The following is a 14,300-nucleotide window of genomic DNA, read 5'->3' as shown; positions in this document are numbered from 1 at the left end:
TATAATTTAAGGGTGCGCCAAATGATAAGTGTAGTGTAACATATAGAGCACAGCTGTTGTCGAACAGGAAACCATGTTAAGACCGCTATGCGACAGTTAATTAAGACTAGAAATGGTTCAAACTAGAAAGTACAACATTTGATTAATAGTGATTCAACCGCATATTTGTACAGGGATTATTTTTATGTTATGTTGCTCTGGAATAACTTCATTCATAATAAATCAAGGAAGAACTATAAACAGAAAACCATTTAAAATTAACCTTCACGTACCCGACCCTCAATATCTCATTTAGAAAATGCTGGCATTTCGTAAATTTTCAGCCAATTTTTTTGAAGTCGCCCTCAATCGATCATAAACTGGTGCAAGTTTATTACACCCAAGTGGTCATGCAATATTCGGAACCATTCCGGAGATATTCCGGATTGTACTGGGGTCAGGGAGGGTACCGAAATGGCTAAAAATGATTATTTCGTGTGTTATTGTGTTTGAACCAACGATTTTCAGCGGGATTTTCATTGCGAGCAATAAGACACAACTGCAATAATCAGATTTGAATAAGTTGACCCATCCGGATCACCGTGACAAGTTCCGCGGGGAACTCATTGGGGACACTTCTGGTTTTCACCCAAAACATGTCGTGTGACATATCAAACTTCATGATTTCAAATGACTGAATCAGAAACGATACCCTGAAGTCTGTATCAACTAATATAGCCATCCCGGAACATCTAGCCTAGGTTCCACGGAGGTGACATCGGGGACATTTCTGGTTTGCAAACAAAACATGCCATGCGACGTATCAAACTTCATGATTCCAAGAGACTGGGGCAGAAAAAAAATAACTGAAATATGTAGCAACTGATATGGCCGCTCCGGAACACTAGAAACAGGTTCCGCGGGGCCTCTCAAACACAATAACACACGAAATAATCACTTTTAACCATTTGGCGAAACAGAACCCTCCCCCACCCCCTGACCCCAGTACAATCCGAACTAACTCCGGAATGGTTCCGGATATTACATGCCCACTTGAGTGTAATAAACATGCACCAATTTATGATCGATTAAGGGCGACTTCAAAAAACCGGATGGAAATTGACGAAATGCCAGCATTTTCAAAATGAGTTGTCGGGGGTAGGGTATGTGAAGGTTAAAATAAGGAACAAAAGTAATAGAACGTGGTCGATTGCCTGATCAATTTCGATTAGTTTTGTGATTCGCTAAGAAGCACCTAACTTGTACGATCATTAATGTTTATGGTTATTCTTATTCAAACGTTAGCAAAAACTAACAAATAAGTAAAAGATTGAGTCACTGTAAATAATAAAGTGACGGACGGTTAGATTCGAGCTTTGAATGCCCTTGAAATCATCATCCATACCAAGCGGCAATGCAGCTAATTACGCTCTGCAGAATGCACTCTTCGGAATCGTAAATGGCATGCACACAGATTCGATCGTTTCTATTCGATAGAGACAAGACGTATCCGGAGCTTCGTCATCGGTTGGTGACTCATGCAGATCAGCCGCGCATATTTAAATATCCAATAAATATTCACCAACCTACATATACCTAGTAGGTACCCAGACTCGCAAAGCTCTTCGCTCGTGATGCTATTCGTGATCTGAGCGATGATGGTTGTCGGTCAAGTCTTCCTATCCTCCCCCCTTTACGCCGCTTCCGTTGTAACCCATTTGAAACCATTTCGAGGTTAATGGCTAGTTTCCACTTGATAAGTACTGTGTAAAAGGATAGGACAAGTAATGCTCACGTAAAACTTTTGCAATCAAAATTACTTAGGCGTTCGCAGTTGATAAGTAATTCACAGCCAGAAAGATTTGCCAACAGATGGCACTGTCATGCGATGCTGTCAGTCATGTTGTTGATTTTCCGTACGGAATAATATGTCGATGTATTATTCCGTGAGTAAAAAGAACATTTCTCTTTCTTTTTGTTTCTTCTTTCGCGCCTGCGCGTTCACAGTGTGCATTAGTATTTAGCCGTGTCGCTCTATAATGTGTGCTCCGTCGTCCCTCAGCATGGCTGCATCTGAACACGAGATTGAATTTCTTGAGATGGAATAATTTGCCGTTACGTAGTTTAAAAATTTATAACTGAATTGTTTATAAATAGTTCGACTATTGAAAAAAGTAAAAAGCATTTGAGTTTAGCTGATGAGGAGACAATGATTCTAAAAACTGTTGCATCATAATCATTTCATTTCGTTTGTTGAATAAAATGTTCTATGGTGCACTAGAACCATGAGAAGTAAAGACTGTATTCGATGAAATTTGGATACAGAAAATAATGTATAGCTTTTGATTGCGTTCACAAAATCAAATATTTTTTTAATCAGGAATAATATATAATGTGTAGCTAATACCATAACAATGACAACAAATTCAGTTTGGTATTGGCGCAGATATTGTTAATATCATAAAATAAGATTTTAGCAATTTTTTTCATCCGTTTTAAAAATTGTAAAGGCTATAATTTTGATTTAACTCGTCAAGACGTCTGAAAATTTGACTCGAAGTTCTTAACAGAGTATCAATAAACTGGTAAAAAAATCTTAAAATCGGTTCAATACGTTTTTCTAGTATTCAAAACTCAAATCGCTTTAAGGCATATTTCAGGTACATATTAATCATTTTATTCCGTGTGTACTATTTTGTTTGTACAACTGTCATGACTGTTCCGATTTTTATTAGCATTTGAAACTGTAAAACCATTATAAAAACTGTTATTAGCCAAATTGCTTGAAAACTTTTCAAGTTATAACTGTGTGAATGACACGATACAAAAAAAAACATTTTTGCTTATTGTGACTTTGTGCCACATACGGCTATAACTTTATTACGGCTAGATCAAACTGAATGAAATTTTTACACAATATTTCTACATGTATAATTTACATACAGAATAGTTTTGATTGAAATCGGTTCAGTATTTTTGAATCTAGAGCTATAACGGTGAAGAAGTGATATTTTTTAAAACGTTCGTTTGCTCAAACTTCTCAAATGGCAAAATTCTTGTTTCAACGATATCTCCACCAATATTTAACCGATTTTGATGAAATTTGTATAGTATTAGCTTTACGTAATACACTATTCATGGTAAAAAATAGTCATTTGCCATTTTATTATAAAATCTTTCTGAATTCCAGGAATTCGTTCCGAGATCCCTACGAGAATTGCTCTGGGATTCCCTCAGAATTTCTGCTTGGGATTCCTCCAGAAATTCCATCCTAGGTCTCTCTCGAAATTAATTCAGGATTGCTCCAGGAGTTCTTTCTGGGATACCTAAGGGAGTTCCCTCAGATATTATTCCAGCAATTTGTTTAGGATTTGTTCAGAACTTCCAGGAGTTCTCTCCAGGATTACTCCTGTAACTCCATACGGGATTCCTTCAGAGATTTCTTCATGGAATTCTCTAGAAATTCCTTCCGAGATTCCTCCAGAAGATTCCTATGAAATTATTCTAGAAGTTCTTTCAGGGATACTTTCACGAGTTTTTTATGATTTCTCCAGAACCTTTTGGAATGTCTTCAGATTTTTATCTGGGAAGAAACTATTGAAAGAATCTCTGATATCGCTCGTGTAGATATTCCCTGCAAAACTGCTGGAGATATTCCTTAACAAGCTGTTGGAGGAATTTTATAAAGAACTCAATAGCAAGTCTTGGAGTACTTCCATAAAGAATAAAAAAAACTTCTGGAGTATTTCCATGAGCAAAATTTAAGAAACTTCCAGAATAAATTCCAGAATATGTAATCTACAAGGAATCCCAGTACAGTGACGATTCGTTCGTTGAGAGCTCGTTAGATGGGCTGTCTCGATGGTTGAATGTTCACTGGTTGGGGCAAAACCCAACTAAAAAGCACTGTCAATGTCAAAAAAGATGTCAAAACGAGTTTGACGTCTGCCCGCCGTCGCATCACAGCTCCTGTAATGCAGAACGTTTACGCAAGTATGTGAGTGTTCCGTGATGTATTTCTCGTCACTTGCGTGTGTCTAGAGCATTTTGATCAGTTGTCACTTGCCCCAACGAACGAACACGATTCGCTAATCAGGGCGCAGTCGTGACCCAACCAGCGAATCCGCACTGTAGAAGTTCTTGGAGGAATCCCGGAAGGATATCCTGGATAAATTATTGGACAAATCTTAGAAGGAACTCCTGGAAGAACCTTGACTTATTTTCCAGGAGTCTGGAAGTTCTGAAGAAATTCCGGAAAGAACTTTTGAAAAATTCCCGGAAGATACCCCGAGTAAAATTTCTGGAGAGGTCCCTGATGCCACCCCTGGTGTAATCTTAGAAGAAAATCCTGGAGAAATACCAGAAGAAACTATGAGAGGAACCTATAAATTTACTCCTAGAGGAAACCTAGAAGGAGTTCCTGGAGGAATCCCGGAAGAAGCTACAGGAATTACAAAAAGAATTCTTTGAGGATTCACATGAGAAATGTCCAGAGAAAACCTAGATGAATCTCGAAAAGTTCCTGGAAATCCTGGAAGAATCACTGAAAGAACTCCAGGACGAATCTAAGAATGAATTCCTATAGAAATCCTAGAATGAACTCCTAAAATGATCCCGGAAGGAATTCCTGCGGCAATCTCCGAATAAATATCTGAGTGAACCCCGGATAAAACATACTTAAGAAATCCCGGATTATTGTAGAATAGTTCGAAAAAACTCATGGTAGAATATTAGAAAACACCTCTGGAGAAAACCCTGAAGGAACTCCTAGAAGATCCCAAAATAAAAAAAAATAAACAGGATAAATAAATCCTGAATTAGAAGGAACTCGCGGAGGGATTTTTTGTAGAACTTCTAATGAAAATCTCAGAGACATTTTATAAGAATCCCCTGCGAACTTCTGGTGGATTTTTCGGTGGAACATCTGGAAGAATTTCAAGAGGACTTTCTGTGAAACCCCAAAGAAAAACCTTCGTACGGAATGCCAAAAGATTCATCACAAAGAATCTTTCGTGGATCTTCATTAAGTTCCCCGTGAAGCTTTGTCCTACCTCGTATTTCATCTAAAACTCCACAAGGTAACCGTCAGAGTCCCAGCCGAATTCCTCCCACCGTAGTCCGAACTCCAATATTGCAGAATTTATAATTAGTATCCAACCATAGTTCTCGCTGTAATACCATTAAAAGTTGTTTTTTATTTCTTTTTATTTGTGAATTTTAACTTAGGCTAATTCTTCACACAACCATTAAAAGTTCCCTCAGAATCCCAGCGTCTCTCATTAGCATTTCCCTTGGAACTCCGTTGCACGGTGTCAAAATTTCGATTATTATCGAACTTCCATGTACCTCGGATCTTTCTTCACAGAAAGTCAGCATTTTGGCTATACTTTGTAATTGGAAAGTTTTAAAATATTCCATAGGGGAAATTTTGATTTATCTAAGTTTTTGGCTATTTTCCATACTAAAATTAATTAAATACTGATTTTAACCAAAAAACGTACCATACAAAATGTATGGGAAAATTTTCACCGATAAAATATTTTCTCGTCTTCCGATTATAAATATATAGCCCAAATACTAACAATTTCCGAAGAAAAATCCGAGGTACATGAAAGTTCGATAATAATCGAGATTTTGACACCGTGGCGTTAAAATCTCACTATCTGGATTTACCCCATACGTGCGCAAAAATTGAATTTAAATTTCAATCACACTTCCTGAGGAATCGAACAAAATTTCTCTAAGTCCAAATCGTAAACAACAAGGCCACGAAACGCCACACGAACAACGAACAATTTATCTAGCAACCGCCGTATGCAGTGCCCTTTTCTTCACATCCTTCTTACAGCATCGTTTCGTAAAAATGCTGTCGGTTAAACAAATGTCAAAATTACTTACGGAAAAAGGAGGAATTTTACTTGAGCGCTCTACTTGGGAACTGGAAACTTACCATAAGGTGTTTGGTTTCAGTTGTAAGCTTGGATGAGGGCCCGCTTGCAATAATGTAGGAGCTGAAGAAAAGCCATCTGATTGAACTGCTTTCTGCAGCAGAGCTGCTGCCGCCTCACCGCACCGACCGCACTTCTAATGGGATGCGGTGTGTGCGGCTGCGGGGGCCTGCTTGTGGGTACTTGAACCAAGCAGCAATCAATGTTGCAGGGAGCTGCGCATTTTGACCCACTTACCAGTGGAAACAAAAGGGAAATAAAACTTAAATTGTAGTTTTGTGGTGGAAAATTGATAATATCTGTAAATCGGCTGCTGATGTTTATAGAGCTTCCCATCTGAATGGTATTGGAGAAATGGACGAACAACAGTTCGTATAGTAGTGGAAGAACGATGAGCTCAACTATTCGTGAGCTCAGTGAAAAAGATGAGCAGAATTATTGAATATTGAAATTGTGTATGTTTTACCAAGCCGATATTTACTTGAAGGTCTTGAAGCGCACATATCTAACGAGAGCCATAGTTCAGCTTGTATGGTAGACAATAATGGTGGTTTGAATCCATTTACATATGAATCAAGCGCTGTTCCTTTTAATTTCACTAAGAATTTGCATCCTTTGACAGATACGTATTTCGAGCTCAACTGTAATGTCATTTTCAGTACATACACAAAAACTGCAAAGATTTTCTGCAATAATATCTCGGCGACATTCAACATTTCCACCTTCAGAAAGATTCTATTCGTTCTGTCAAAAATACAACCCGATAAAAATATGTGTTTGCCTAATATTGCCGTTAAAATATCAGGGATTCTGTAGGACACTCTTCTGGGGATTCTAGTATTGCTTCCAGAAAATCACATATTTTAATAAACTATTAATATCAAACATTTTTACAGATTCTGCTGGAAACTCTTCCGTGGATGCTGCTACTGTGTACTGTAGAAATCTATAAGAAATCGTTTCGTGGATTCTATCAGATTAGACCCCTTCAGAAGGTTCACTTTGAAATCTACATTTTTGTAGGAAAATTCGCTTTAATTTCTTATTATTGTACTCACTCTTCAGACTTTTACTGTAAATTTTGTGAATTCTGTACACAAGCGACTAGGTACGACTTCTCTGTGAATGCTGTCAGGCATTTCTCAATTTATTTCTCCTTGGGGTCAAACTTCAAAGGTATCAGACAGAGTTTCACTAAGAATGTCACCAGAATTTCTCCAGAAAGTTCTATACTGCCCATATTCGCATAGTCGATGTAACCACCACTGGCAATGCCGTCGTACAAAAGCTAATATCTAACGCGTGTGCATATTTGTGACCAGTTTTATTCAATAGATCACAACATCTAACCCTTAGTTAGATGTCAACGTGGTAAAAATCTTGAAATTTATATTTATTAATTGTTAAAATTCCAAAAGCATGTTGAGAAGTACAGTGGCGCTTACATCGACTATGCGAATATGGGCAGTATAATGCTTTTGCAAACGTCTCTTTCAAATCTATTCAAATCTCCAAATCTCTTTTTCGGAAATAGCGTCTGCAGATTTACCTAGTTCGTCAAGAATTTCGGTAAGACCTTCATGAACTTCCTTAGAATTTTAGTTTGAATTCTTCTACCTAAATTTTCAAAAAGGCATTCGGAATATCTTACAGAATCTGAAATTTTCACTTCAGAAGTATTCAGCGTTTTTGAATAGATTCATCTAGAAAGAGGTTTCCGATTCGGCCGATGACTTTTTTCGCTTGTGGTTAAAGTGAACTGTTTATTCAAAATACTTTTAAAGTGAAGTGCTCACACAAAAGTGCAAATCGGGACCACAAAAGAACAAATTGGAAGAGACCAAACGGTGAATTAAAAAAAAGAATGTTTCATAACCCCACCCCCTCCAGCCAACTGCAGCTGGCGGCATTGCCGGATCGTCGGAGCGTCGTAGTTCCAATTGCGAGTTGATGGACTGCTGTAGCTATGCCACCAGGACTATTATTGAATAAGTGAACAAAGTTCCGCGAATTTGTTTGCGATGCATCTTTCTTTTTCTATTTCGATAATCTGTTAAAACTAAGCCTTCTGAGAGGTAGTGCACGTGCAAATGCGAAGAATAAAGGCCACGTTGTATTGCAAGAAAAAACACTTATGTGCGAGTGAAAAAAAATATTAGATTACAGTGTATATGCATCTGACATATACTCAAACGATGACCGGCAGAAAGGCAAGAAACATTAGTTGTTGGGTGACATAGTAACCACAGTGCTACCTTGGATGAATTTCGTTCACGGCTAAGTATAAATTTTGAAAAAATAATCAATCATTGAAGAAAATTACAGTGTTACGTGCATGTATGGTGTTGATGGTGATGGTTGAAGGAAGCATTCAAGGATATTGGAGTCAATTTGCGGATGAAATTTGGTGAGATCAATCTGATTTTCATTATATTGTATGCGAAACGAATGCACCCTTCAGGTGTAAAGTGTCGTAAATACATTAACAAACAAACAAACATTATATTGTATTTATTGCTATATATTTTATGGAAAACTGAAATCAGTATATTACTTTATAAAATTATTATTTCAAATTTCTGTAATGGAGTGACATAAGTGTATCAATTAACTAATTTGTTGTGCTTTGTTGTTGTTATTCGTTTTTCTGTTCATTCGGGGAGGATATCATTAAAGTTTTGAAATTGAGGGCAAAAAAGGCTTCAGGCACATAGGTGTTAATGTGATAATTATTGACAATTTGGAAATAAAGATTCCTGTAATAGTAGGAGGCGTTAGTTTTTTTTTTCTTTTCGTTCCAGAGAGCGAGTAAAGGCGCTTAAGCCTAGGCATAAGGGCCAGGACATTAGGGGGAAATACCTGTGTCCCATCCCAGGAAACCAAGGACCAAGGACCAAGGAGTGAGATTAACCTTCTTAGCAACGTCACTCCCACCGTTAATATTTCATATTCACGATACGTATACGGAACGGTTGGTACGAGATGTCCCCGTTCTTTGATTTAATTAACAATAACAACGCTGCACAGTAGGCCTGGCCGCTTTAACTCTTGCACTACATCTCCGATGTAGTGCAAGAATTAATAATGACAAGAAAAATGATGGAATTAGTCGATTCTATCATTTTCCAGGATTCTTTCAATGAATGGCTGTGTATGTGTAGACTAGACTAGATTCATCTAGAAAGAGGTTTCCCGATGTGCCCCCAGAATTTCTCACTGGATTGTTTCAGGAGATCCTTCCAACATTTATCCAAAGTTCCTTCAGGATTTTCTATTAGGGGACGTGCACAAATTACGTCACGCTTTTAGGAGGAGGAGGGGTTTTTGCAGAACGTGACGACCCATACAAATATGGTGAGGTCCCATACAAAAAAAAATGTGAAATGGGGGTCTGAAAAAGGTCGATTTTTGAGTAACATAAATTGTGTATTACCCAGGGTGGCCAGTGAATTACAGATTTTGATTTCCCGGTTTTCTCCCGGAAATTTCAATTTTTCCTTGGTTTTATTATTTTTACTTGTATTGAAAAATATATGCTTTATCGGTTCAGGAGCTGTTCGTAATGGAAACTTGAATTACTTAGAATATCTACATTCTTCTCACACGATATAATCAAGCAAAAATGGTCAATGGCAAAGCAACAAAATTAAAATTGTGGAAGTGTATTTACAGTTACACAAACTTACAGTGTTTACAGAACCTATTCCTTAGAACTGCTAAAAATACCAATTCTTGGGATTATCTTAGTGAAAATTACACGACGTTATGTTTTGACGTCTTTATAACCATTAACATTCCTAGAGAATTCCCATAAAGAAGAATTCCCATAAAGAGGAATCCCCAAAATAAACTCTTTGATAAACAACAGCAGGAAATCCAACACCTATTCTGGAGGGAATCCAGCAGAGGCTCTAGGAGGAATCCAGGAACAATGGCATAGACCAACATAAACTCCTGCAGAAGACAAAAAAAAACACCTCCCAGAAGAAACTTTCGCCGGAATTCTAGAAGGAACTCCTGGAGAGGTCTCGAGAGTAATTTCTGAGGAAATTTTCGAAAAAAAAATCTTTGAGGATTTCCCGTAGAAACTTTCAAATGCATCCCTGAAGGAACTCCAGGAGAAATTTTAGAACTAAACAAGGAACTAACATATGAACTCCTGGAAGAATTTCGAAAGGATCGTTTGGTTGGTCTTTTTAGGATTGCAATTACTAGTGGCAGTTTTTTTTTTTTTTGCAAATACAATGAAACATAAGCTTCTGTAAAAACTGTATGTATACATTTGTGCAACTGTGAGGCACTTCCACATTTCTTCTCCTTTTTAGTTTGAACGCCATTTCCACTAGGATTGATACAGTATCCTAGATACTTGTGTTTAAATTTTAAATATTTTTCATATTAAATTAATTTAAATAACATGAACTAAAGAGAAATGATACTACGGTTATAAGGATACTGTTGCGCTAGCATGAGGCATATTGCTGAATTCCTTTGAACAATCGCAAATTCCTGATGTTGGGCTCGAGATAGCTTTAAGTTAAAACATTTAATTATGTCTAAATCTTGCATAATTTTACATTTTATTCACTCATAAATTGCAGTGTGAAGCCTTGACTTATTTTGAGACTCTCAATGGAACATGAATAATAGAATCATTTTTTTTTTTATTTCAATTAAATTGTTTATGACTGTTAAAATTCGGCTCACTAACGACAATGACCTATTTGCTCCATTTAGTCTGCCAGTCATCAAGTTACAGAAAAGAGCAGTGTATAACAATTTTAAAATTGTTAACAACTCAATATAATGCAAGCCGTATGTTTAATGCAAATTGTGTTAAACTAACAACAAGTTGGCCATTACAGATTATTCTCATGGAGGATAAAAAAGTTAGTAATAATTAGAAATGATAGAGCAGTACGGAATTATTCCAGGAAATGCAAGATTCTCCCGGTGGCAATCTGAATTCCCGTATATTTCCCGTTTTTTCCGGTGTTTCTGAATTTTCGGCTTATTCCGGGTTCTCCCGGTTTTCCCGGTTCGCTGGCCACCCTGTTAGTGGATTTTCAGGATAGCTTTCCACTAGTTTCTCTCAGGTTTTTCTTTGCGAGATTTTCGCAGCAATTCTTTCAGGGGTATTTTCCAGTGATTTTTTTACATACTTCTCTAAGATTTCCTCACGTGCTTTTGCTCCTGGGTCATCTCGGGATTTCTCCCAGAGTTTTTTCAAGTTCCTCCTTGAATTTCCTTAATATTTCCTCACGGGATTACTCTAAGATACATTTTTCCGAGATTTTTCCATTTTTTCTTCGGAAGTTGTAATGAGTTTTGCCGCTGTTTCTCCAAGAATTTCTTACAAGGATTCTCGTAAGTTATCTCAGGACTTCTTGAAAAACCCCTGCAAGAACTGCAGGTGCAGCTACTAAATAAGCCCAAAAAAATCATCCAGAATTCCGGGGAAATCTTTTGAAGGAATTCCGGGAAGAATTCTGAGAACAATGAAAAGAAAAAAAAATCGACGGAAACATCGAGAGAAATCGCAGTTGTAACTTTAGAAGAAATCTCGCGAGAATCTTTAGTAAATGTCCCTGGTGAAACTCCTGTAGAAATCCATGGGGAAACTCTAGAAAAAAGTTCACGGAAGAAATTACAGGAGAAACTTCAGATGAAACCACGTGAAAACTTCCACAGAAATTTTGTGGAAAGTTCCTTTAAACATCCATCAAGCTCTAATTGCACAGGCACAGCTTATGTAGCAACTCTAGGAGAAATCCCCTGAAGATCTGCTGGAGAAGTCCCAAGAAGAACACCGGAAAGAATCGTGGAAACCCGAGAGAAACTCGAGGAGAAATTACGCGATATCCTGAGGAGATTGTTTTGCTGAAAGTCTCTATAATAAAGACATGCAAATTAACTATTTCCACATCTTAAAGTCTTATTGAAAACAAGTGTAGAATACGCGATAAGTTAAAATACTCAATAATAAAATAAAATAAAAAATAAAATAAGAACCTGAACATAACAAAAAGCTAACTTTTGTTGTACAATTGTTCAGCAAACTAATTCGACTGAAACGATAAAGTGAAAGCCGGATTAATCTAACGAACATGTTGTCGTATTCCAAAAAAAAATTTCTCCCGGTTTTGCCGGGTGGAGGGACAACCTGTCCCAAGCAATAATTTTAATTTTATCGAAGTTTTTAGCGATTCAAAAACCCTAACCATAAAACCTTTGATGGCCGACTTGAAAGTGCTCTCGAGTTCTTATATGCCTCCATAAGCCTACGTTCTGGCTAGTTGGCCCAGTCTTATTCCGATCTACAGGACTTCGTATGCAAACCGGCTTAGGATTTCGGGTTGTATCATAGTTTTATCGTATCCCCGATACAACCTTCTAAATAAAACCAGCTTCTGACTTGTCAAATCACAATATTGAGTAATGATTTTTCTGTATTTACATAAATTATCCCGGCTAGGTGACATAATTTTCTGATAAAACTCTGCGTTCCTGATGGTTCCTCCAATAGGGCTAACCCTCCTGAGCTGGTCATAACTGAGCTCATGATAGAACTAGCGGTTTCATCACAGCATTTTTTGGTCTATGTTACGGCCACGACGTTTTTTGTTGGTTTTATGCATTGCCTCACAGTTTTGTGCATTTCTTTATAAAAAAAATCTCGCTGACAACAACCGCAAATGCAAGTTTTATTGAAATGGTATATAAAAAGTGATAAAACCAATTCATGACTACCTTCAAGTCTTTAACTGAAGATGTTTATAGCAGAAGTTATATGATAGTTTTATGGAACGCCAAAGGTACACAGTAAAAAAAACTACCACATTAAACTAATTTAGAACAACTAACTTTTTCACATGCTCTTATAAAACTAGGGTAAACCTTCAAGGCATGCTGATTGTTACTTGGGGTATAATTGATTAAGTGTGTAAACTTTTTTATGAACTTGTAAGGAAAGGAAACTTTTTTTAAGATGAATTCGGTGGAATCAGTGAAGTCAACAACTCAGATCTTACATCATCGTCATCTTGCGATAAATGGTCAGCATATTGCATCGCTCTTGGTTCGTATTATGAGAAAACCAGCAGCTTATTAACCCCGGTCACACCATACAACTTTGCGCTGTTTCGAAAGTGAAGTTAAACCGCAAAAGCTCATATTATTGTGGTAAGATAGCAGCCACCTACAGTGGGAAACTCGCGAGAAAATTCAATTTACAGCCCACAAATGACGAACAAAATATTATGACAATCCATGTTCACAATTGCTAGAGCTCGACCACACTTCCAGACAGCTACTGACTGTAGTAGGTATCTAGGTACTTCCGTCGCAAGAGATGAAGTAAAAACGATTGTTTTGTTGGTTGCAATGCACAAACGCAGCGAAAACTAACCACACAGCGGATTTTTTCATAATTCACTTTGTTTGAAATTGTAGCATTTCTCCGTTTCGCTTCGCAAATAAGTGACTTTTACATCACGACCCAACCGTAATTGTCACTAACCCTACGAGGAGGTCAAAGCGAAAGGTCTTCACGACGATGCGATGCGATGTGATGGGGCCTGAACCGATTGGATTAAAGATCCTCCCCCGAGGTGGAAAATGAGTGTAAATTGCATCTTTCGCTTGTTCGAGGCACGGCTGGTTATGAACTGACAAAATATTAGCAGCTATTTTGCGGATCCCAAATCACCTCACTCCACGTGAAGATCTTCAGGCGCAGTTCACCGGACACACCTTTTTTCAATCAATCCAACTCACTTGGCTCACAGCAGCAACAGCAGCAGCCCACCGTGTCGCCACAAACCGTCCGACGAACGCCTGTATGATGATGACGACGTCGTCGTCACGTTTGTGGTATGCGCGGCTGCAGCCCCGAAGCGCCAGTCATGTTTAATCAATATCACGGTACAAACAAAACACGGCAAAACATTCGTTCGCACAGCTGTCCGAGGCGATGTTCGCGAGCTCGGCGGATTGTAACGGTGACGGTAGAGAGAAAAAAAGTGGAAAATCCTTCACCTCGTCAAACGAAACTATGAAAAGCGAATCAACAGATTGTTTTCCGCACGACCGCACGTTTTTCTACATAGAGGCGCGCGCGCAAGCCCGCCCAAGGTGGTGGAATGCAGCGAAGCGACAGCGAACTGACTGCATCGACGTGACGACTCAAACTGACTCCGGTCGGGTCGAACTGGATGGCTGCCGCGGTTTTCCGTCCCGGCCCGCTGAGTTGGGTTGTCCGAGGCGATGAGGGGGAGTCGGCCGCAGTAATAAAAACAACAACGAGCATCTACTACAACATGCAGACCACATCTACCTCACTCACTTGAAGCGCTTGAGTCATACAGTCAGTCA

The 14,300-nt window shown here is 38.2% G+C and overlaps 1 protein-coding gene across 5 annotated transcripts in view; it reads right to left on the bottom strand.

The window, feature by feature from the left end:
- LOC109428028 (protein bark beetle) overlaps window positions 1-14,300 on the bottom strand; it is a 64,556-nt gene that overhangs the window by 38,639 nt on the left and 11,617 nt on the right. Inside the window, exon 1 of one of the 5 annotated variants that reach the window (XM_029872696.2) lies at window positions 13,680-14,125. The exons of 3 other annotated variants lie outside the window; for them this stretch is intronic. The gene's annotated coding sequence lies outside the window, so the exon portion shown is untranslated. Of the gene's footprint in view, window positions 1-13,679; window positions 14,126-14,300 lie in introns of those variants that run through there. One more of the 5 variants, XM_062850009.1, reaches the window with a different exon arrangement.

Source organism: Aedes albopictus, chromosome 2 (genome assembly GCF_035046485.1).
Source record: "Aedes albopictus strain Foshan chromosome 2, AalbF5, whole genome shotgun sequence".
Lineage (NCBI taxonomy): Eukaryota > Metazoa > Arthropoda > Insecta > Diptera > Culicidae > Aedes > Aedes albopictus.
Note: the sequence above shows the minus strand (reverse complement) of the source record. Positions and strands in the feature narration are given on the sequence as shown.